This window comes from Cherax quadricarinatus, chromosome 3 (genome assembly GCF_038502225.1).
Source record: "Cherax quadricarinatus isolate ZL_2023a chromosome 3, ASM3850222v1, whole genome shotgun sequence".
NCBI lineage: Eukaryota > Metazoa > Arthropoda > Malacostraca > Decapoda > Parastacidae > Cherax > Cherax quadricarinatus.
Genome location: NC_091294.1, coordinates 53,918,398 through 53,944,012, shown reverse-complemented (window position 1 = coordinate 53,944,012; position 25,615 = coordinate 53,918,398). Strand labels below are relative to the sequence as shown.

Sequence of the window (25,615 nt, the reverse complement as noted above, 5' to 3'; positions counted from 1 at the left end):
CAGCAGCATCAGTCCTCCAGTCCTGTTTCCGGCCACCACCAGCAGCATCCCTCCTCCGGTCCTGTTTCCGACCACCAGCAGGATCCTCCCTCAGTCCTGTTTCCGGCCACCAACAGCATCAGTCCTGTTTCCGGCCACCACCAGCAGCATCCCTCCTCCGGTCCTGTTTCCGACCACCAGTAGGATCCTCCCTCCAGTCCTGTTTCCGGCCACCAGCAGCATCAGTCCTCCAGTCCTGTTTCCGGCCACCACCAGCATCAGTCCTCCAGTCCTGTTTCCGGCCACCACCAGCATCAGTCCTCCAGTCCTGTTTCCGGCCACCACCAGCAGCATCAGTCCTCCAGTCCTGTTTCCGGCCACCACCAGCAGCATCCCTCCGGTCCTGTTTCCGACCACCAGCAGGATCCTCCCTCCAGTCTTGTTTCCGGCCACCAGCAGCATCAGTCCTCCAGTCCTGTTTCCGGCCACCACCAGCAGCATCCCTCCTCCGGTCCTGTTTCCGACCACCAGCAGGATCCTCCCTCAGTCCTGTTTCCGGCCACCAACAGCATCAGTCCTGTTTCCGGCCACCACCAGCAGCATCCCTCCTCCGGTCCTGTTTCCGACCACCAGTAGGATCCTCCCTCCAGTCCTGTTTCCGGCCACCAGCAGCATCAGTCCTCCAGTCCTGTTTCCGGCCACCACCAGCATCAGTCCTCCAGTCCTGTTTCCGGCCACCACCAGCATCAGTCCTCCAGTCCTGTTTCCGGCCACCACCAGCAGCATCCCTCCTCCGGTCCTGTTTCCGGCCACCACCAGCAGGATCCTCCCTCCAGTCCTGTTTCCGGCCACCACCAGCATCAGTCCTCCAGTCCTGTTTCCGGCCACCACCAGCAGCATCCCTCCGGTCCTGTTTCCGGCCACCACCAGCAGGATCCTCCCTCCAGTCCTGTTTCCGGCCACCACCAGCATCAGTCCTACAGTCCTGTTACCTGGAGAATCAAGTGGCTTCCGCCACCACGGATAATTAATTTTCAGTTAAGTCTCCAGTGCTGAAACGTTTCCTTTAATCAATGCCTTCAAATTACACATTTTTTTTTCCAGAGATGATCTGTGTGTCCATAATCCTTCTCCAGAGGATATATAAGGCAGGTCTGCGTTTATGGCAGTGTATGGCCATACATCAATGGCTTCTTCAAAATGTACCATCAATGGATTCTTCAAAATGTACCATCAATGGCTTCTTCAAAATGTACCATCAATGGCTTCTTCAAAATGTACCATCAATGGCTTCTTCAAAATGTACCATCAATGGCTTCTTCAAAACGTACCATCAATGGCTTCTTCAAAATGTACCATCAATGGCTTCTTCAAAATGTACCATCAATGGCTTCTTCAAAATACAGTGGGGTTAGCGTTATTTCAGAAATTTTCGATGCCGGTACTTTTTCTTTATGAACATTCATTTTATATGCAAAACTCCAGTCATATTAATGGTTCACTGAACACAAAAGTGTATCGTCATTTCAATTTTTCACTCGTTTATTTGTCATCAATGTAAGTGGTCCTAGTTCACTCCACACTTTCGTCATGGTTATTTTCTAATCTACTAGTTTCCACTATTTGTTGTTTTAAGACGAATTAATCACTAGAGTGATAGTTGCCTGCATCTGGTGGGTTATATACAAGAAAAATAACTAAATTTAAATTTCTAACTTTCACTGGGAAAACGTGAGATCACTCTTTCTCCTTGTTGTCTGGGTTCGTTATCCAAGCAGTCTTTAATATGGGTCTCTGTCAAACCTGCAAACACTGCATTCACCTAAGCGAGGAACCCACTAGTAAATGGTTTTGTTGTTGCTTGGTTTAAGACTTTATATTTCGCGAAAAAATCAGTTTAGTATATTCTTTGTTGTTAGTGTTGGAATTAATGTTTGTGGTACTGATGTGCTAGCCACTCATTATTTCCAACCCAACAAACATGTCACCGAAGTGGTGATACATTATCACGGCTTTCTTTGTACTTGCTAACACTTCAGAGGTTAATTATCCTGACAACACTCTAGGAGTAACATTCTGGTAAACATACTACTCACTAGCACTTGATACTGTTCACTACTGCCATAAAAAATCCAAGCCTACTCCAGGCCATTGCTAACTTGCCACATATATGTACTCAGTTAATTATAAACATGTGTGTTCTATATTCATACTGTTATAACACACAGGTAGCTAGTGAAGCCCTCATCCAGGAGCGAGAAGACAGGGAATTAGAAAAATAGTTCTTAAAGTATATAGTAATTTTCAGTGTCAGGTTAGCAGACCGTAACTACCTTCTGAGGTATTACCATCTTGTCAGACGAGTGTGAAACAGTAACCACCTTCTGAGGTATTACCATCTTGTCAGACGAGTGTGAAACAGTAACCACCTTCTGAGGTATTACCATCTTGTCAGACGAGTGTGAAACAGTAACTACCTTCTGAGGTATTACCATCTTGTCAGACGAGTGTGAAACAGTAACCACCTTCTGAGGTATTACCATCTTGTCAGACGAGTGTGAAACAGTAACCACCTTCTGAGGTATTACCATCTTGTCAGACGAGTGTGAAACAGTAACCACCTTCTGAGGTATTACCATCTTGTCAGATGAGTGTGAAACAGTAACTACCTTCTGAGGTATTACCATCTTGTCAGACGAGTGTGAAACAGTAACTTGTTTAACGTTCTACACTCTGGACAGAAAAGATTATTGATCTTTTCTATCCAATGAACAGGTACAATGACAGGTAAATAGTACGAAGTTTTACTTGCACACAGTATAAAAATACCTCGTCAAGTATGTTAATGTTCATGGTGATTCCCCAGGCTTCTTAAATTGGAATAACAGATATTACGAAGTGCACACTAAACTTAACAAGATTTACCTGCCATTTTTTTCATATTGAAGAGCCAGCAAAGAGCAATAATCCTGCCAGAATGCAAAACATTGTCAGTTTTCAGACCAACTCGCTCTGTTCCAGGTGATGTAATGCGCTTTTCTTTACCGTCTTAAACTGTTTTACAAAATAAAATCAAACATGCTTTTCTAGGAAAGCAAGATGACTTTGCTTTATATTTTTGGCGAGTGCTAAGCCCGTGTGGGTAACTGAGCGCAAGTAAAGACTTTCTCCAACGTTCGCTAATCGCAATAATGGCTTATTTTCATTTAGTATACACGTCTCCAGGCTTCTGAAAACCTTTGGATAATATACAGAACATATCAAAGATACCGGCCTATAGTTCAGATACCACACAGCGCAGTAAGAGATTACTAATCTGTAACTACACAAGCACATCCATGCCCCTAGTGTCTAGAAGTCAGTATTTACAAGACTTTGGCAAGTTGAGGAAGTGGAGCAATAAATGTATAATGGAGTATAATGCTGATAAGTGCGATGGAATGAAGATGGGGGATGATGAAACAGACTTGCTTACATATACCAGATGAATTCTTTCTTTATTCATGTTCCCAAGAAAGACAATCGTGTGCTGAATATTTAGTTGTATGTCTAAGTATTGTATCTAATAATAATAATAATGTGTATTAAAGATAGTACATTATGGTGAGCCCTGTCTCTCTCTACCAACACCATGAGGAGTGTTGTACCACTTGAGCCCAAGCCATGGTTAATTAAGCTGTGTAACAGCAGACTTTAGGAGGGACCAACCCTGAGTCATATGTAAAGCTGACATCTGACGTCACCACACTCCGATGACGTCACAACAATGATGTTTACATTTATGTTAATAGTGACCACTCTACAAGGTAAAAATATATGGTTCATATTAACTATTAGTCTCACTCCGTAGTTGGCATCGTTCAATATCAATTACTGTTTTCTAACGATTATAATTCCTCTATTTCTGAAACACGAACGCCGCTATGCATTCCTGCTAAGCGCCCCTACTTTTCATTGGGGGTATTTTGCACCGCCTGCCCAGTCTTTTACTTTCGTAGGGAGTGATTTCTGTGTGCAGATTCGGGACCATTCCTTCCAGGATTTTCAAAGTGTAGATTATGATACATCTCTCTCGCTTGTATTCCAGCAAGTACAAGTCAAGTGCTTCCAAGCGTTTCCAGTAGTTGAGGTGTTTGATAGGATTTATATGTGCAGTAAAGGTTCTCTGTACATTCTCTAGATCTGCAATTTCACCTGCTTTGAATGGAGATGTTAATGTACAGCAATATTCCAGCCTAGAGAGAACAAGTGACTTGAAAAGGATCATCACTGGCTTGGTATCTCTTGTTTTGAACGTTCTCATTATCCATCCTATCATTTAATTTGCAGTTGTGATCGTGGCACTGTTATGATCCTTGAAAGTGAGATCCTCAAACATTACCAGTCCCGGGTCCCTCACATTACTTTTCCGCTTTATTGCATGATCAGAGTTTATGGTATACTCAGTTCTAGTTATTATCTCCTCTAGTTTTTCATAACAGAGTAGTTTGAATTTGTCTTCAATGATCATATTGTTTTCTGTTGCCCACTGGAAAACTTGGTTTATATCTTCTTGGAGGTTACCCGCGTCCTCAATAGATAACAGCCTCATGCACATCTTAGTATCGTCTCTAAAGGATGACACGATGCTGTGGATTATATCTCTTTTTATGTCTGATATGTGGATGAGGAACAGGATGGGGGCGAGTACTGTGGAACAGAGCTTTTCACTATGGCAGCTTATGAGTTAACTTTGTTTACCACTACTCTTTGTGTTCGATTGGTTAGAAAGTTGAAGATCCATCTCCCCCACTTTATCAGTTATTCCTTTAGTACGCATTTTGTGCGCTATTACGCCATGATCGCACTTGTCAAAGGCTTTTGCAGTTTGTGTATATTACATATGCATTCTGTTTTTTGTCCAGTGCATCCAAGATCATATCAGTGATATAGTAGTTGCGAGAGGCCGGAGCGACCTGCCCTGGACCCACGCTGCCCTAGATTATGCAGTGGTCTGAAATTGTGCTTCTTAGCACTCTTTCAAAGACTTTCATGATTTGGGACATTAAAGCTATTGATCTATAGTTCTTAGCTAATGCTTTGCTGCCACCTTCATGGAGTGGGGCTATATCCGTTGTTTTAAGTGACTGTGGAATTTCACCCATGCCTAACCTCCTTCTCCATAGTATACTTAGCGCACGCGAGAGAGGTTTCTTGCAGTTCTTAATGAACACACAGTTCCAGGAGTCTGGGCCTGAGGCTGAGTGCATGGGCATGTTGTCAATGGCTTTCTCAAAGTCTATCGGAGTTAGGGTAAAGTAAAAAATCTGGCATACATTGATGGAGTTTTGAGGCTCATTCATGAAAAAATCACTTGGACTGTCGATCTTTAGACTTATTAGTGGCTCCCTAAACACGTATTAGGATTTCAGTATATCACTCATTTCTTTGTCATCTGTGAGAGTCCCATCCTGTCTGAGCAAGGGTCCGAAACTAGATGTGGTATTTGCGTTGTTTTTACCTGGACTGGAGAGGGTTTCGGGGTCAACGCCCCCGCGGCCCGGTCTGAGACCAGGCCTCATGGTGGATCACGGTCTGATCAACCAGGCTATTACTGCTGGCCGCACGCAACCTGACGTACGAACCACAGCCCGGTTGGTCAGGTACTGACTTTAGGTGCCTGTCCAGTGCCTTCTTGAAGACAGCCAGGGGTCTATTGGTTTTTGGTATATGAAAAGAAATATTTCGAATTTCTTTCAATTGAGGAGTTCATTGATTCTTCATCGTTTTCTGTAGAAAGAGCATCTTTCTTTCTCCGGTATACTTCTTCTCTTCTTCGTTCTTAGGGAAATATGCCTGAACATAATTCAGCTGCCATGAAGTTGAACCTTTCAAGGTACTGGTTTGGATCCCTGTTATTTAAGATAACTTTTCAACACGTTTCATTTATGACATGGTTTACCTGGTCTCAGCTGATGTTCTTGAAGTTGTATTTGGTGAAGACACCTTCACAGCTACGGGAATTTTGATGATCAGGACCCTTGTGCATGTACCTGGTTACCTAGAGGTTATTCCGGGGATCAACGCCCCCGCGGCCCGGTCCATGACCAGGCCTCCCGATGGATCAGGGCCTGATCAACTAGGCTGTTACTGCTGGCCGCACGCAGTCCGACGTACGAGCCACAGCCCGGCTGATCCGGCACTGACTTTAGGTATCTGTCCAGCTCTCTCTTGAAGGCAGCCAGGGGTTTATTGGCAATTCCCCTAATGCTTGATGGGAGGCTGTTGAACAGTTTTGGGACCCGGACACTTATGGTGTTTTCTCTTAGTGTACCAATGGCGCCCCTACTTTTTATTGGCGGCATTTTGCATCGCCTGCCCAGTCTTTTACTTTCGTAGGGAGTGATTTCTGTGTGCAGATTTGGGACCATTCCTTCCAAGATTTTCCAACTTCGATTAGATTGTGATCATAATTAGTTGTTTTTTATATTGTTGTCTCTTACCAGGTCCTCATTATTTGTGAAGATAAGGTCAAGTGTGTTTTCCAGTCTTGTTGGCTCCACTATCTGCTGACTTAGGGTGTGTTTATCGCAGATTTAGTAGCTCATGTGTGTGACCTTTTATTTGCTCTTCCTCCAGGGATTGATTCTGCTATGACATTATTTGCTACATTCTTCCATTTTGTATGCCTTAAGTTGAAATCACCAAGCAGTAAGATGTATGGGGATGGGGCTGGAAGGATTTGGCTCCTCTAGGAGTCCACTGATAAAAGGTATTTTGTTCCCTGTATATTAACAAATATAAACGAGGTTGTATTTTGTATTTGTTGGGGGGGGGGGATTTTGTTATTGGCATCAGTAGTTGTGGTTCTGGGGGGCCACTGGCTGAGCCTTCAGTCCAACAAGGCTCCAAGGTGGTGGACTAGTTTTATTTCCTTCCATTTTCTTGTTTCGTTTCCTGCCACTAAAGAAAACGCTTGGAGTGAGGCTGTCGTAACTACTAATGTTTGTCTTGTGAGGTCTGTACCTCCTGGTCCCTTTTAGATGGTATGTAGGGCAGCTGGTGTTGTAGCATTGTTTTTGGACGACTGAAGAGCGGCACATTTCTGGGTGAAAGAATTTACAGGACGGAGAACGACACATTCCTTTAGACGGGCGATCACGACATTTTTTGGGATGGTCAAAGTTGCATAACCCATCTGTTTTTCCATGATATTCCATGCTTACAGATGCCCCAAACATAGAATTTGCATAATTTCGCTTTTGGCTGGGTAGAATTTATGGTATGTGTCTTCTCAATTCGTGCAGTTTCTACAACTGCACTATAATCCTCAATATCCAAGCCACGGGTAACCTAATTCGTTGTAAAACGTACGCTTGTTATACAAGAAAACTATACCAAACTGATGACAGGCGAAGCACATGTAGTTGACCTGAATAATCACTATTGTCCCCAGAGTGCTCAACATTGCTACTCACTTCTGTTCATTTCAACCTCAAGATTTACATTGTATTGACTAGATATATTGTAGATATATTATAGGGTTTGCACTTATCTAAAATAGAGGGATAATTTAACTTGTAGTATGATTTGTCAACTGTAATTGGTGGTGAGAATGACTGGCTCCGCCGCTCTAATAACGTCACCTATACTGACAATTAAACATATTACATAAATACCAGCTATTAAGAAGCACAAAAAGAAGGTAGCGCTAAGTTTACACTTAATGTAAGTGAACGTTTAAAATATTATTTTATATGTACATAAGACAGAAAGAAAAACCCAGCAATCCTACCTGAGTATAAGATGTTCAAGAATCCTTCCTTTGACACTTGCATAACAACACTAAACACCCCTGTGGATAGCCGCTGTATACCATTCCTTAAGACTATCGTTTGTGCAATCAATATTTCTAGTGGTTGTTGAAGTGAAGCTTCTTATATCGCACACAGTGAAAAATATACAGTATACAATACAGTATTGTAAACATGTAAACATTGGTAAGTAACGAATGATCACAATTGGGACACACCAACAACACAACCTTCACTTGTATGTTATGATAAAAAGTATTATATTCACTTAAAGATATAGTGGTGGTGATTGTCACAAACTTTATTACACAGGGTGGAATATGTAGCTAGTATGGAGTCAACGCCTAAAAGAATATATAGATAAAACAAGCTCAAATAATGGATGGAAAATGATCGCGGAAATAGAAGAGATGGGTGATCCACAGGTGGCATCCCGGGCCAGGTCACAGACTAGAACTCTTGCTTGATATATTAAACGTACAATCAGTTTGGAGGGGTCTACCTAGCAGACCAATCGCAAGGATACACTGTCACTGAGGTCATTATCAGTGCATGCATGAGGGTCACTGTGACGCTTCTTACACTAACTGCTCCACTCCATGATAACTTGTAATTTGTTCCAGCAATACTATTTCATATATTTGACAGCACAGACTTATCAAGAACAAAGTAGAGGACCTTGTTAGCTTCCTTCTGAGACAACATCATGTTTCTTCTTTATTTATTTACGGAGAGCCCTGGAAACTCTTGGATGCACTCTATGTACTTTTTTAACTCTTAATATACTCCTACTTTTAATTGTTGGTATTTTGTACCGCCTGTCAAGCCTTCTGCTCTGGTAGGAAAATTTTTAACTTACATATTTAGAAACAATCCCTGCAGTATTTTCCAGTTATAATCATGGGGAGCGCTAAACCCGTAGGGATTATACAGCTCCTGTTGGGGGGGGAGGGGATAGAATGTATTCAGACTCTATTCAGGGAACTGGAGCACAGATCCAATTCCCTAGATCAAGAGCCCCTGACCAGCATCAAGGAACCTCCCTTGAGAGGTTTCCAGTTATAATAAAACAGTGAACAGGTGGTATTTGAAGCCTTGGCGAGAGTGTTAACACTCACAGTGTTAACAACTCCACACCTGCCTCTAGTAACATTCATCCAACTATACACTACAGAGAAGCTAGCATGTACCTTACTGTGACCACAATGTAGGTTCTTACACTAGAGGGAACCTAGTATGTACCTTACTGTGACCACAATGTAGGTTCTTACACTAGAGGAAAGCTAGCGTGTACCTTACTGTGACCACAATGTAGGTTCTTACACTAGAGGAAAGCTAGTATGTACCTTACTGTGACCACAATGTAGGTTCTTACACTAGAGGGAAGCTAGCGTGTACCTTACTGTGACCACAATGTAGGTTCTTACACTAGAGGAAAGCTAGTATGTACCTTACTGTGACCACAATGTAGGTTCTTACACTAGAGGAAAGCTAGCGTGTACCTTACTGTGACCACAATGTAGGTTCTTACACTAGACTGCAGTGGTTCCCAAACTTTTTCAGCTTGTTACCCAATTTAACATGCCACATAAAGCATGTTACCCCTTTCACAAAATGTTGTTATTATTGATATATATGGCTAAATTAAAACACTTGAGATATTTTCTTTTATTTATTGTATTTGAACATTGTGCATCTCTAATGACTATTACCAAAGATGTCAAGAACATCAGTGGGATGGATGGAGTTGCATACTTGAAGCTAGTTTAGGAATTCTTGGCTTCGTGGTTGAAAGTGCCAGCCTGGCATCGTTTGCAACATTCAAGCGAGTCCTCTTTTTTTGTTTTCATACCCAGCACAGTTGAGAAGCCCTTCTCGCACAGATACGTTGTTGAGAATGATACCAACAACTTCAAGGCTCTCTTTATATACTAAGACAAAGTTAACAATAATCCTCATACCGGGTACCGCATTGTTTTCTTGATTTTCAGAATTCATAACTTTTTTTCTGTCACCCCTCCATTACCCCCCAAAAATGGTTAAATTACCCCCAGGGGGTAATTTACCCCCACTAGAGGGAAGCTAGCATGTACCTTACTGTGACCACAATGTAGGTTCTTACACTACAGGGAAGCTAGCATGTACCTTACTGTGACCACAATGTAGGTTCTTACACTACAGGGAAGCTAGCATGTACCTTACTGTGACCACAATGTAGGTTCTTACACTACAGGGAAGCTAGCATGTACCTTACTGTGACCACAATGTAGGTTCTTACACTACAGGGAAGCTAGCATGTACCTTACTGTGACCACAATGTAGGTTCTTACACTACAGGGAAGCTAGCATGTACCTTACTGTGACCACAATGTAGGTTCTTACACTACAGGGAAGCTAGCATGTACCTTACTGTGACCACAATGCAGGTTCTTACAGATGAATCCCACACCAGCGTGACTGTGGCGAACTCCAGCTCAAGTCCCCTCAAAGTCGTCATCACGACTCACGAAATCGTAATAACATGGTTGCAAACAGACCACGGAATCGTGTTAAGCTTAAATAACAAAAAAAGGCACAATACCGTGACTGGAACGATACACAAATAACCCGCACATAAAAGACAGAAGCTTACGACGACGTTTCGGTCCGACTCGGACCATTGACAGAGTCACAGTGTGACTTTGTCAATGGTCCAAGTCGGACCGAAACGTCGTCGTAAGCTTCTCTCTTTTATGTGCGGGTTATTTGTGTATCGTGTTAAGCTTCCTACTATATATTACGATGCAACTTTCTTGCCTACTTTCCAGAGAGTAAACTTTGAGGACCTTTATTCCATTCAATAATTTCGGATGCTATTTCTTTGTTTTTTTTTTTTAAATAGTGACTTAAACTGACGGAGTGAGGAGTGAGAGATAGTAAGTATTACAACTACAGTAAATACCAACTCAATCTGGTAGATTTCATCACCTGATTAACGAAACGAATCCTACAAGACGGAATATGACTTGGAAAGATAGCCAGCTTTGTTCCAATTATGTAACCTACATACAGAACAGGTAATCACACTGCTAATTTATCTATGTATTTAAAAAAAAGATTGTAAATAAATTAATTTAAATAAGACACTGAAGACTGGACGCCAAGACTCGTGGCTACAACTAAAGCATAAAAATCACAATCCTCTAGCTTACATAGCGGCAACTTGCTAAAAGATTTTTCGCACAGTATAAAGAGTTTAAAAACACACGTTTGTAGTGCGAATGACGAGGAAACTGTGGGTACCACAAACAGCCTAGCTGATAACACCATCAACCAAGACGCTGTGCGGGTGGTGACCCAGAAAATATTTTTCAAGTAATCTTCAGATATGAGAAGACTAACATATATTACTACGTGTAAGCTAGAACTTGAGTACCTCCTGCCGGCAGGCACAGGAGAAGGTATACAAGAACTGGGACTGGTCTACCTCCTGCCGGCAGGCACAGGAGAAGGTATACAAGAACTGGGACTGGTCTACCTCCTGCCGGCAGGCACGGGAGGTGTACAAGAACTGGGACTGGTCTACCTCCTGCCGGCAGGCACAGGAGAAGGTATACATGAACTGGGACTGGTCTACCTCCTGCCGGCAGGCACAGGAGAAGGTATACATGAACTGGGACTGGTCTACCTCCTGCCGGCAGGCACAGGAGAAGGTATACATGAACTGGGACTGGTCTACCTCCTGCCGGCAGGCACAGGAGAAGGTATACATGAACTGGGACTGGTCTACCTCCTGCCGGCAGGCACAGGAGAAAGTATACAAGAACTGGGACTGGTCTACCTCCTGCCGGCAGGCACAGGAGAAGGTATACATGAACTGGGACTGGTCTACCTCCTGCCGGCAGGCACAGGAGAAGGTATACATGAACTGGGACTGGTCTACCTCCTGCCGGCAGGCACAGGAGAAGGTATACAAGAACTGGGACTGGTCTACCTCCTGCCGGCAGGCACAGGAGAAGGTATACAAGAACTGGGACTGGTCTACCTCCTGCCGGCAGGCACGGGAGGTGTACAAGAACTGGGACTGGTCTACCTCCTGCCGGCAGGCACGGGAGGTGTACAAGAACTGGGACTGGTCTACCTCCTGCCGGCAGGCACGGGAGGTGTACAAGAACTGGGACTGGTCTACCTCCTGCCGGCAGGCACAGGAGAAAGTATACAAGAACTGGGACTGGTCTACCTCCTGCCGGCAGGCACAGGAGAAGGTATACAAGAACTGGGACTGGTCTACCTCCTGCCGGCAGGCACAGGAGAAGGTATACAAGAACTGGGACTGGTCTACCTCCTGCCGGCAGGCACAGGAGAAGGTGTACAAGAACTGGGACTGGTCTACCTCCTGCCGGCAGGCACAGGAGAAGGTATACAAGAACTGGGACTGGTCTACCTCCTGCCGGCAGGCACAGGAGAAGGTGTACAAGAACTGGGACTGGTCTACCTCCTGCCGGCAGGCACTGGAGAAGGTATACAAGAACTGGGACTGGTCTACCTCCTGCCGGCAGGCACTGGAGAAGGTATACAAGAACTGGGACTGGTCTACCTCCTGCCGGCAGGCACAGGAGAAGGTGTACAAGAACTGGGACTGGTCTACCTCCTGCCGGCAGGCACAGGAGAAGGTATACAAGAACTGGGACTGGTCTACCTCCTGCCGGCAGGCACAGGAGAAGGTGTACAAGAACTGGGACTGGTCTACCTCCTGCCGGCAGGCACTGGAGAAGGTATACAAGAACTGGGACTGGTCTACCTCCTGCCGGCAGGCACAGGAGAAGGTATACATGAACTGGGACTGGTCTACCTCCTGCCGGCAGGCACAGGAGAAGGTGTACAAGAACTGGGACTGGTCTACCTCCTGCCGGCAGGCACAGGAGAAGGTATACAAGAACTGGGACTGGTCTACCTCCTGCCGGCAGGCACAGGAGAAGGTGTACAAGAACTGGGACTGGTCTACCTCCTGCCGGCAGGCACTGGAGAAGGTATACAAGAACTGGGACTGGTCTACCTCCTGCCGGCAGGCACAGGAGAAGGTGTACAAGAACTGGGACTGGTCTACCTCCTGCCGGCAGGCACAGGAGAAGGTATACAAGAACTGGGACTGGTCTACCTCCTGCCGGCAGGCACGGGAGGTATACAAGAACTGGGACTGGTCTACCTCCTGCCGGCAGGCACGGGAGAAGGTATACAAGAACTGGGACTGGTCTACCTCCTGCCGGCAGGCACAGGAGAAGGTATACAAGAACTGGGACTGGTCTACCTCCTGCCGGCAGGCACAGGAGAAGGTGTACAAGAACTGGGACTGGTCTACCTCCTGCCGGCAGGCACAGGAGAAGGTATACAAGAACTGGGACTGGTCTACCTCCTGCCGGCAGGCACAGGAGAAGGTGTACAAGAACTGGGACTGGTCTACCTCCTGCCGGCAGGCACGGGAGAAGGTATACAAGAACTGGGACTGGTCTACCTCCTGCCGGCAGGCACAGGAGAAGGTATACAAGAACTGGGACTGGTCTACCTCCTGCCGGCAGGCACGGGAGGTGTACAAGAACTGGGACTGGTCTACCTCCTGCCGGCAGGCACAGGAGAAGGTATACAAGAACTGGGACTGGTCTACCTCCTGCCGGCAGGCACAGGAGAAGGTGTACAAGAACTGGGACTGGTCTACCTCCTGCCGGCAGGCACTGAAGAAGGTATACAAGAACTGGGACTGGTCTACCTCCTGCCGGCAGGCACAGGAGAAGGTATACATGAACTGGGACTGGTCTACCTCCTGCCGGCAGGCACTGGAGAAGGTATACAAGAACTGGGACTGGTCTACCTCCTGCCGGCAGGCACGGGAGAAGGTATACAAGAACTGGGACTGGTCTACCTCCTGCCGGCAGGCACGGGAGAAGGTATACAAGAACTGGGACTGGTCTACCTCCTGCCGGCAGGCACAGGAGAAGGTGTACAAGAACTGGGACTGGTCTACCTCCTGCCGGCAGGCACAGGAGAAGGTGTACAAGAACTGGGACTGGTCTACCTCCTGCCGGCAGGCACGGGAGAAGGTATACAAGAACTGGGACTGGTCTACCTCCTGCCGGCAGGCAAGGAAGGTGTACAAGAACTGGGACTGGTCTACCTCCTGCCGGCAGGCAAGGAAGGTGTACAAGAACTGGGACTGGTCTACCTCCTGCCGGCAGGCACGGGAGAAGGTGTACAAGAACTGGGACTGGTCTACCTCCTGCCGGCAGGCACGGGAGATGTACAAGAACTGGGACTGGTCTACCTCCTGCCGGCAGGCACGGGAGATGTACAAGAACTGGGACTGGTCTACCTCCTGCCGGCAGGCACGGGAGATGTACAAGAACTGGGACTGGTCTAACTCCTGCCGGCAGGCAAGGGAGGTGTACAAGAACTGTGACTGGTCCCAAACCTGAACACTGTAATCACTGCGCATGACAAGAGACTGTGCAAAATAACGTCAATCAAAACCAGAGGCGTGATAAGCACACTAGGAGAGAACTTAATGAGCATCAGAGGCCAGAGACTCTTCAACGCCCTCCCTCCGAGCATAAGGGAAATTATCAACAAACCTTTGGTTGTTTTCTAGAGGGAACTTGGCAAGTTCCTCCAGTTCTTGACAAGTCGTGATGTGGTTTGTACGTTGGGATGCGTGGGGCTAGCAGTAACAGCCGTGTTAATGAGGCCTTGATCCAACAGGAGCCCTGATCTGAGACAGGGTCGCGAAGAAACTGACCCCCGGAAACATCCTTCAGGTATCCTTCGGACATCTGAAATAAAACTTCAGTTTTGGGTCTTAACCATATAACCAAGAAAGTTGAGCTTTGGTCACTTTACCAAAGCTTTCCGCTGGCTTTCAACTTCCTTCTGCCTGAGGCAGAATAATGGGCATAGTATTAATAGCCTCTTCAAAGTCGAGTGGGGTTATGTATTAGTGGTTATGGGTGTTATCTTGTCCACGGCCCCGTCTTAACCAGATCTCCTGGGATGGAAAGGAAATATTATGGGATTAAGAACTATTACGAAGCTCATGAGACGGGGGAAGATATGAGTGATATATTCTGAATAAAAGCAGAAGTTTGTAAGATATACCATTATCTTAGTTTCAGGAGATTCAAAATATCAGCAAATCTACCACCGCAAAACATTAAACAGGTTTCTATTTCACGTTCATTTGACAGTGTATCTTATTGTAACTTCAGTATTTCACTCATGTCGTTGTCACCAGTGCAAGTTCCATCTCCTTTAAGCAAGGACCAAAAACTAGATGAAGTTTTTGCCCAGGATTTTGAACGAGAAAATGCATTTTGAGTTTCTTTCAATTTCAATAATAACCTTTTTGCTCTCCCTCTCTCTCTCTAAACTCTGATGCGTTCAATTTAATTAAGCTCATAGTTCTCAATTTCTCTAACTAGCGTTTTTTTTTTTTTTGTTCTTGGGAAATTCTGCGGTTACTGAAAAGTTCTGAGATTCTTCTTGGATTGTAGAGAGAAGATGGGTCGGTCGATGTGTCTCTAACTTGTATCTGCCTGGACCATAATTCTTGTGACGCTCAGAACATCATCTTGAGACATTGTATGACTAACAAATTTGAACATCTCTTCAGCTTATTTCAGTCAGTTCATGGTTTATTTGGTCACAATGTATCTACTGTTAAAAATGAACATGCTGAGTGTACTATAGAAAGCGTTTCCGACGGGGTGGTCATATTCAGTGTGTATGTACGTCTGACCTTCAATTATATTGTGAGAGGGTCTCCTTGTTTGACACCGTTATATTCCTTGCCAGAACATCATTATTAATGAATAGAAAGTAAAAAAAATTTTCCAGGCGGCCTCCTGAAACCTTTCCTTTTACAGTTATTACTATATTCGTCTATTTCAGCGTCTTCAACTGAAATAAGACTAAGCAACAGGACTTCTGAGACCGGCTTAGAGTGATTTTCCAGGTAGTTCGATTTTCAACAGCAGGTCTTTACTGTTGCTAAGTTGTATCTGTTAGTTTATACACCGGAAGGATTTTCCTGGGAATAACGCCTCTGCGGCCCGGTCCCAGACCAGGCCTCCTGGCTGATCAAAGCCTCATCAGCCAAGCCTAACTATACATAATAACAGCTAGCTTTTATTCTAGATTTTCAATTCGAAAACTCCATCATGCGAGGCAATAATTATCTCAGCACAAATTAGCGACTCTCACAGACCTTTGACATACCTTTGATGAGTTTCGAGAGTCCTACTACTCTCGGAGCCTGGGCATGGACCAGGCTCGTTTGGTGCTGACCTCGTCAACCAGGCTGTTGCTGCTGGAACCCCCCTGCACCTCATATCCATCACAGCCCCGTTGATCTGGCGCCTGGTCAAGATACTATCCTTCCCTCCCTTGAAATCTGCTTTTTTTGGTCATATCTAAATAGATTGTACCCAATATGTATATTTGGTTGTCCGGGTAGTGTTTAATACGAGTGTCCAGGAAAGCTGCAAACATCGCTATGACAGTCATAGCGTCGTTTATTATTTACTGAACTAACACATTTTTGGTTGAAATATATGTGCCTAATTTGGGAGATAAAATTATAACTTGGGATGTTCGTATTTACAGGCTCCATTAATTTTACCCGGCTGTCCATATTTGTCTCCGCCCCAGGCACAGTACAACACACTTGGATTTTCTGTAGGCTGTGATTTATGGTGTGTGACAATATGACTATTTCATTTGATTTTATATTAGATACGGCATTTTCATTTGAATGCCATTGATAATCCATGTAGTGTTTGTATGTGTATAAGCGGGATTCAGGACTCAATAGTTTCCCCTGAGCCTTAACTAGTACTACCGTACGTTTACAAGCCAACGACAACTGATGTCTCCACCATGTCTATATTCAAGTCTTCACTTACACTTGCCAGCTTATGCTTTGCATTCCTACTCCCAGAGGTTCCACTACTCTCCCTCCAATGTATCTCACTAAATTCTTGTCCCTATACATTGTGTGGTTGTGATGGTTTCTCACTACTATACATTGTGTGGTTGTGATGGTTTCTCACTACTATACATTGTGTGGTTGTGATGGTTTCTCACTACTATACATTGTGTGGTTGTGGTTTCTCACTACTATACAGTGTGGCTGTGATGGTTGCTCACTACTATACACTGTGTGGTTGTGACGGTTGCTCACTACTATACATTGTGTGGTTGTGATGGTTGTTCACTACTATACATTGTGTGGTTGTGATGGTTGCTCACTACTATACACTGTGTGGTTGTAATGGTTGTTCACTACTATACATTGTGTGGTTGTAATGGTTGTTCACTACTATACACTGTGGTTGTGATGGCTGCTCACTACTATACACTGTGTGGTTGTGATGGTTGCTCACTACTATACATTGTGTGGTTGTGATGGTTGTTCACTACTATACATTGTGTGGTTGTGATGGTTGCTCACTACTATACATTGTGTGGTTGTGATGGTTGCTCACTACTATACATTGTGTGGTTGTGATGGTTGCTCACTACTATACACTGTGTGGTTGTGATGGTTGCTCACTACTATACATTGTGTGGTTGTGATGGTTGCTCACTACTATACATTGCGTGGTTGTGATGGTTGCTCACTACTATACACTGTGTGGTTGTAATGGTTGCTCACTACTATACATTGTGTGGTTGTGATGGTTGCTCACTACTATACACTGTGGTTGTAATGGTTGCTCACTACTATACACTGTGTGGTTGTGATGGTTGCTCACTACTATACACTGTGTGGTTGTAATGGTTGCTCACTACTATACACTGTGGTTGTTATGGTTGCTCACTACTATACACTATGTGGTTGTTATGGTTGCTCAGTACTATACACTGTGTGGTTGCTCACTACTATGCACTGTGTGGTTGTGATGGTTGCTCACTACTATACAGTGTGGTTGTGATGGTTGCTCACTACTATACACTGTGGTTGTAATGGTTGCTGATAAATTAGACACATGTGCAACTCTTGGGTATCTTTATTGAGGAAACGTTTCGCCACACAGTGGCTTCATCAGTCCATACAAAGGAGAATCTTGAAGAACAAGATTCTCCTGTGGTTGTAATGGTTGCTCACTACTATACACTGTGTGGTTGTAATGGTTGCTCACTACTATACACTGTGTGGTTGTAATGGTTGCTCACTACTATACACTGTGTGGTTGTAATGGTTGCTCACTACTATACACTGTGTGGTTGTAATGGTTGCTCACTACTATACACTGTGTGGTCGTAATGGTTGCTCACTACTATACACTGTGTTGTTGTAATGGTTGCTCACTACTATACACTGTGTGGTTGTAATGGTTGCTCACTACTATACACTGTGTGGTTGTAATGGTTGCTCACTACTATACACTGTGTGGTTGTAATGGTTGCTCACTACTATACACTGTGTGGTTGTAATGGTTGCTCACTACTATACACTGTGTGGTTGTAATGGTTGCTCACTACTATACACTGTGTAGTTGTAATGGTTGCTCACTACTATACACTGTGTGGTTGTCATGGTTGCTCACTACTATACACTGTGTGGTTGTGATGGTTGCTCACTACTATACACTGTGTGGTTGTAATGGTTGCTCACTACTATACAGTGTGGTTGTAATGGTTGCTCACTACTATACACTGTGTGGTCGTAATGGTTGCTCACTACTATACACTGTGTGGTCGTAATAGTTGCTCACTACTATACACTGTGTGGTCGTAATGGTTGCTCACTACTATACACTGTGTGGTCGTAATGGTTGCTCACTATACACTGTGTGGTCGTAATGGTTGCTCACTACTATACAGTGTGGTTGTAATGGTTGCTCACTACTATACACTGTGTGGTCGTAATGGTTGCTCACTACTATACACTGTGTGGTCGTAATGGTTGCTCACTACTATACACTGTGTGGTTGTAATGGTTGCTCACTACTATACACTGTGGTTGTTATGGTTGCTCACTACTATACACTATGTGGTTGTTATGGTTGCTCAGTACTATACACTGTGTGGTTGCTCACTACTATGCACTGTGTGGTTGTGATGGTTGCTCACTACTATACAGTGTGGTTGTGATGGTTGCTCACTACTATACACTGTGGTTGTAATGGTTGCTGATAAATTAGACACATGTGCAACTCTTGGGTATCTTTATTGAGGAAACGTTTCGCCACACAGTGGCTTCATCAGTCCATACAAAGGAGAATCTTGAAGAACAAGATTCTCCTGTGGTTGTAATGGTTGCTCACTACTATACACTGTGTGGTTGTAATGGTTGCTCACTACTATACACTGTGTGGTTGTAATGGTTGCTCACTACTATACACTGTGTGGTTGTAATGGTTGCTCACTACTATACACTGTGTGGTTGTAATGGTTGCTCACTACTATACACTGTGTGGTCGTAATGGTTGCTCACTACTATACACTGTGTTGTTGTAATGGTTGCTCACTACTATACACTGTGTGGTTGTAATGGTTGCTCACTACTATACACTGTGTGGTTGTAATGGTTGCTCACTACTATACACTGTGTGGTTGTAATGGTTGCTCACTACTATACACTGTGTGGTTGTAATGGTTGCTCACTACTATACACTGTGTGGTTGTAATGGTTGCTCACTACTATACACTGTGTAGTTGTAATGGTTGCTCACTACTATACACTGTGTGGTTGTCATGGTTGCTCACTACTATACACTGTGTGGTTGTGATGGTTGCTCACTACTATACACTGTGTGGTTGTAATGGTTGCTCACTACTATACAGTGTGGTTGTAATGGTTGCTCACTACTATACACTGTGTGGTCGTAATGGTTGCTCACTACTATACACTGTGTGGTCGTAATAGTTGCTCACTACTATACACTGTGTGGTCGTAATGGTTGCTCACTACTATACACTGTGTGGTCGTAATGGTTGCTCACTATACACTGTGTGGTCGTAATGGTTGCTCACTACTATACAGTGTGGTTGTAATGGTTGCTCACTACTATACACTGTGTGGTCGTAATGGTTGCTCACTACTATACACTGTGTGGTCGTAATGGTTGCTCACTACTATACACTGTGTGGTTGTAATGGTTGCTCACTACTATACACTGTGTGGTTGTAATGGTTGCTCACTACTATACACTGTGTGGTTGTAATGGTTGCCCACTACTATACACTGTGTGGTTGTAATGGTTGCTCACTACTATACACTGTGTGGTTGTAATGGTTGCTCACTACTATACACTGTGTGGTTGTAATGGTTGCTCACTACTATACACTGTGTGGTTGTAATGGTTGCTCACTACTATACACTGTGTGGTTGTAATGGTTGCTCACTACTATACACTGTGTGGTTGTAATGGTTGCTCACTACTATACACTGTGTGGTCGTAATGGTTGCTCACTACTATACACTGTGTGGTCGTAATGGTTGCTCACTACTATACACTGTGTGGTTGTAATGGTTGCTCACTACTATACACTGTGTGGTTGCTCACTACTATACACTGTGGTTGTAATGGTTGCTCACTACTATACACTGTGGTTGTAATGGTTGCTCACTACTATACACTGTGTGGTTGTAATGGTTGCTCACTCAAGACTGCAGATGCGTCTTTGAACTGTTATTCCCGAGTTCTTCTTTATGTAGTTTTTAATATTTCGGTTATCACAAAAATTTGAAACTTGCCCTTGGTAGAGATTCAGTAAATATTCTGTTCACTCCTGTTATTTCTTCCACGATTCTACATTTTGCAAGATCTTAAGACATTATATATTTGACAATGTATATGCGATGATGTATTTTTACATAGTTACCTCCCTGTAACTCCTGTCTGTATAATATGATAAATATTTGCTTACATCAAACCCAACTGGTGAGTGTTTAAAGTGTTGGGTTTAGTAACAACAACACAAGCATATACAAACTTGACTACCACACATACAAAGCAAGGATTTCCCCTTCACACACAAAATTCACGCCTACTCCCACACACAAACATGTACACCACTAACACATAAGAACATAAGAACATAAGAACGAAGGAACACTGCAGAAGGCCTACTGGCCCATGCGAGGCAGGTCCAAGTCTCCTACCGGCTTAAGCCAATGCACCCAACCTAGTCAGGTCAGGTCACATTGACTTAAGGGAGGAACACGGCAACCGACCTGGTAGCACAAGCTATCAGGTCTAACTCACACCCACCCACATCCACTCATGTATTTATCCAACCTATTTTTAAAGCTACACAACGTTCTGGCCTCTATAACTGTACTTGGGAGTTTGTTCCACTCATCCACAACTCTATTACCAAACCAGTACTTTCCTATATCCTTCCTGAATCTGAATTTTTCCAACTTAAAACCATTGCTGCGAGTCCTGTCTAGGCTAGATATTTTCAGCACACTATTTACATCCCCTTTATTTATTCCTGTCTTCCATTTATACACCTCAATCATATCCCCCCTAATTCTACGTCTTTCTAGAGAGTGCAGATTCAGGGCCCTTAGTCTATCCTCATAGGGAAGGTTTCTGATACATGGGATCAACTTTGTCATCCTCCTTTGTACATTTTCCAGAGAATTTATATCCATTCTGTAATAAGGTGACCAAAACTGTGCAGCATAATCTAAATGAGGCCTAACCAAGGATGTATAGAGTTGAAGAACAACCTGAGGACTCCTATTATTTATGCTTCTTGATATGAAGCCAAGGATTCTATTAGCTTTATTGCGAACACTTATGCACTGTTGTCTTGGTTTCAGATCACTGCTAACCAGAACTCCTAAATCTTTTTCGCAATCCGTAATATTAAGATCTACATTATTTAGTTTATATGTGGCATGGTTATTGTCCTGTCCAACATTTAGAACTTTGCATTTGTCTATATTAAACTGCATCTGCCACTTCTCCGACCACTGCATCAGTCTATTCAAATCTTCCTGGAGTGCTCGAATGTCCTCGTCAGAATGAATTCGACGGCCTATTTTGGTGTCATCGGCAAACTTGCCGATGTCGCTCTTTATGCCCTCATCTATGTCGTTTATGTAGATTGTGAACAGCAGGGGGCCCAACACTGACCCCTGTGGAACACCGCTCGTGACACTTCCCCACTCTGATTTCTCCCCATTTATGCAAACTCTCTGCTGCCTATTTGTCAACCATGCCTCTATCCAGGAAAAAATTTCTCCTCCTATTCCATGTGCTTTAATTTTCCTCAATAGTCTCTGATGTGGGACCCTGTCAAAAGCCTTACTGAAGTCCATATACACAATATCATATTCATTACCATGATCTACCTCCTCAAATACCTTAGTGAAAAAAGTTAATAAATTCGTAAGGCAGGAACGCCCCTTTGTAAAACCATGCTGAGATTCGTTGATTAATTTATGCTTTTCAAGGTGGCTACGAACTGCCTCGGCAATTATTGATTCCATAAATTTTCCCACTATGGAGGTTAGGCTTATTGGTCTATAGTTCGAAGCTAAGGACCTGTCACCTGTTTTGAAAATAGGTATCACATTTGCCATTTTCCACTTATCTGGCACCATGCCAGTTTGTAGTGATATGTTGAAAAGATTAGCCAAAGGTGTGCTAAGCACCTCTTTACATTCCTTTAGAACCCTTGCATACAGTTCATCAGGGCCTGGGGATTTGTTAGGTTTTAATTTATCTATTTGCCTAAGGACCATGTCACTTGTGACCCTAATAGTGCACAGTTTATTATCGTCCTGTTCTACATAATTTATCATTACTGGAATATCGCTGGTATCCTCCTGTGTAAAAACTGAGAGGAAGTATCACATACAGAAACATGCAAAGAACCAACACACATACACTAACATGTATACACCACATACACTAACACCAACGAGCATAACTTCCACACACAAACAGGGCAACTGAAAAGTAATTTTCAGAGTTGGATGAAGTAGTAACGGCTGTAAACTCGATACATAGTTTCATGAGTAGGTATACCTAAGAGGCAATAAATTAAAAACGGTGATAAGTTGTCTGACATAACATCCATAACAGTTTGACATGTTCCCTATATTATATGTCCGTCCCCATTTTGAGATCAATCTTTATACAGCCGTTGGAATTTTTGACGATAGATCATTTCAGCTTCTCAATTGAAGGTTTTATTTCGTGCTGAGTATGGTAGTGTTCACACAAAAAAGGACAAACAAGCCTGACTGCAGGAGTGCGGAAACTCTCTAAGCCTTCAAATGTACATCAAAGGTAAGATGTCTCTCATGAAAATGAGAGAGTAAATATAAGAGACTCGGCTGTTCCCTGCACTTCTTGGTTTTATATTTAAAAATTTTAAAATCTATTTTAATTTCTGACATGTTATAAGCGAACACTATAAACACGTATTGAGAACAGAGTCCTTGTGTGTTGCTACTGATACTATTGTTGTGGCGGGTACTGTATTGAGCACCTGAGCTAACCACTCGTCTACAGTTTTAAGAGTAGGTATGATAGGTAAAAAGTAATGGTGGACGAACCACCTCTCGCAAATACAAATCAATAAGTACAGAGACATACATTAAAAACGAGAGCAATCCTTAAGTATAAAGAGCAAGTGTGGAACCCTCACTGACCAACGGAGAAACTTTACAAGTGTCTTTCTTGAGACACCTGACTTACAAGAAGTGACAGCACCAACAATACATCTTACCCATGGAACAAAAACAAAAAGAGGGGTGTGATCTCAATATAAAAAATATTCATCTGTACAAATAAAATAGACAAGACAAGGCTATTTAACAAGTCTAAATCCTAATATATAATAAATAAGGAATCTAAATGTACACAGAATTCACGCCAATCTAAAGTTACAGCACCAAGACAGTAACTCCCCCCTGTTAGCAATCTCCAGTAATTTACTTGCGACCCGTTTCTGAAGCTTTCCTACTCCTGGGCCGGGTCAAGCCTCCCTGGTGATGGTATGGTCGACCAGGGTGTTGCTCTTGGCGGACCGCTGGCTCTCATAGCCTGGTTGATCTAGCACACCGCGGAGGTCATGAGTGAGATACAGAACGTTTCCGGAGGGAGCACCCCAACGCCCTTCACTGAAGGGAAATGCCAAACAGCACATAGGAAATTCTATGATGGTTATATTAAGGTAAATTAGAGCCAGCCATTATCAAGCATGAACTCATGATATACAAATTCAACTTTCTTCAACACTTCCATTCACAAGATGCAGCAGCAGCATTAAAAAGTCAACGGTTAATACATTTCTCAACTCCAGGACATAATATGAAGCATGCAAAAGTCTTTTTTGGGTTATCCCAGGTTCTCTACACATATGCTGCTATGTATGATAATTCTATGTAACTATTTGTGTATACCTGAATAAACTTACTAACCTTTATTACAATATTCCCTAACTCCCCGCTCATATTATATACCTTTGATGAATTCCGAGTTTTTTCTACTCCCGGAGCCCGGCCATGGGGCATGCTCGTCTGTGTTTGCCTGGTCAACCAGGCTGTTGCTGCTGGTGGCCCGCTGCCACATATCCATCACAGTCTGGTTTATCTGGTACCTGGTGAAGATATTTGTCCAGTTTCCTCTTGAAGACTTCTAAACTTATTCCAGCACTGTTTCTGATATCTCTTGGTAAGATGTTGAATAATATGGGGCCACGGACGTTGATAGTGTTACCTTATTGTGTCCACTACACCCCTCCTTATCACTGGGTTTATTTTGCACTTCATCCCATATTTCTAGCTGCAGTATGTTATGGCAGTGTGCAGGTTTGGGACCAGGACCTCAAGTACTTTCCAGGTGTATATTATCATGTATCTCTCCTCCGCTCCAGTGTGGGGACAACACACAAAAATTAACGTTTAATTAATAGAAAATTCTTCAGTGCCCGTTCATAATCATACAGAGCACTGTTTAGTACAACATTTACTGACTACCTTTCACAATTACAAAAGCAAATCAGTACTCAGCTAAGCAGAACAGGATTGGAAGGAACATGGGGGTAACAATGCCATCATGTGTAAAAGAAAAATATCGTTACTGTCACAATAGAAGTTGACTCTTAAGACAGATAGCAGGAATACTGAAAACAAAGAGCTGCTCAGTCAGTGAATCTCAAAGTTATTTAAAGTTCATGTTCATTCTAGAATGAAGTATTGCTCTACATTAACATCTCCATTCAAAGCAGGTGAAATCGCAGATCTAGAGAGTGTACAGAGATCCTTTACTGCACGTATAAGTTCTGTCAAGCACCTTAACTACTGGGAACGCTTGGAAGCACTTGACTTGTACTCGTTGGAACGCAGGAGGGAGAGATATATCATAATCTACACTTGGAAAATCTTGGAAGGAATGGTCCCAAATCTGCACACAGAAATCACTCCCTACGAAAGTAAAAGACTGGGCAGGCGATGCAAAATGCCCCCAATAAAAAGTAGGGGTGCCATTGGTACACTAAGAGTAAACACCATAAGTGTCCGGGGCCCAAGACTGTTCAACAGCCTCCCATCAAGCATTAGGAGAATTGCCAATAAACCCCTGGCTGCCTTCAAGAGAGAGCTGGACAGATACCTAAAGTTAGTGCCGGATCAGCCGGGCTGTGGCTCGTACGTTGGACTGCGTGCGGCCAGCAGTAACAGCCTAGTTGATCAGGCCCTGATCCATCGGGAGGCCTGGTCATGGACCGGGCCGCGGGGGCGTTGATCCCCGGAATAACCTCCAGGTAACTCCAGGTTGCAATACCTTTACCTATGATATATCTTGGATGAGTTTCGGGAGTTCTATTTCCAGCAGCAGCAGGAATCT

General features: G+C 43.7%; 1 protein-coding gene across 1 annotated transcript in view; it reads right to left on the bottom strand.

Moving 5' to 3' along the window:
* Nucleotides 1-25,615, bottom strand: part of LOC128705977 (Protein phosphatase PP2A regulatory subunit A) — a 649,426-nt gene that overhangs the window by 558,415 nt on the left and 65,396 nt on the right. The gene's annotated exons all lie outside the window — the stretch shown is intronic.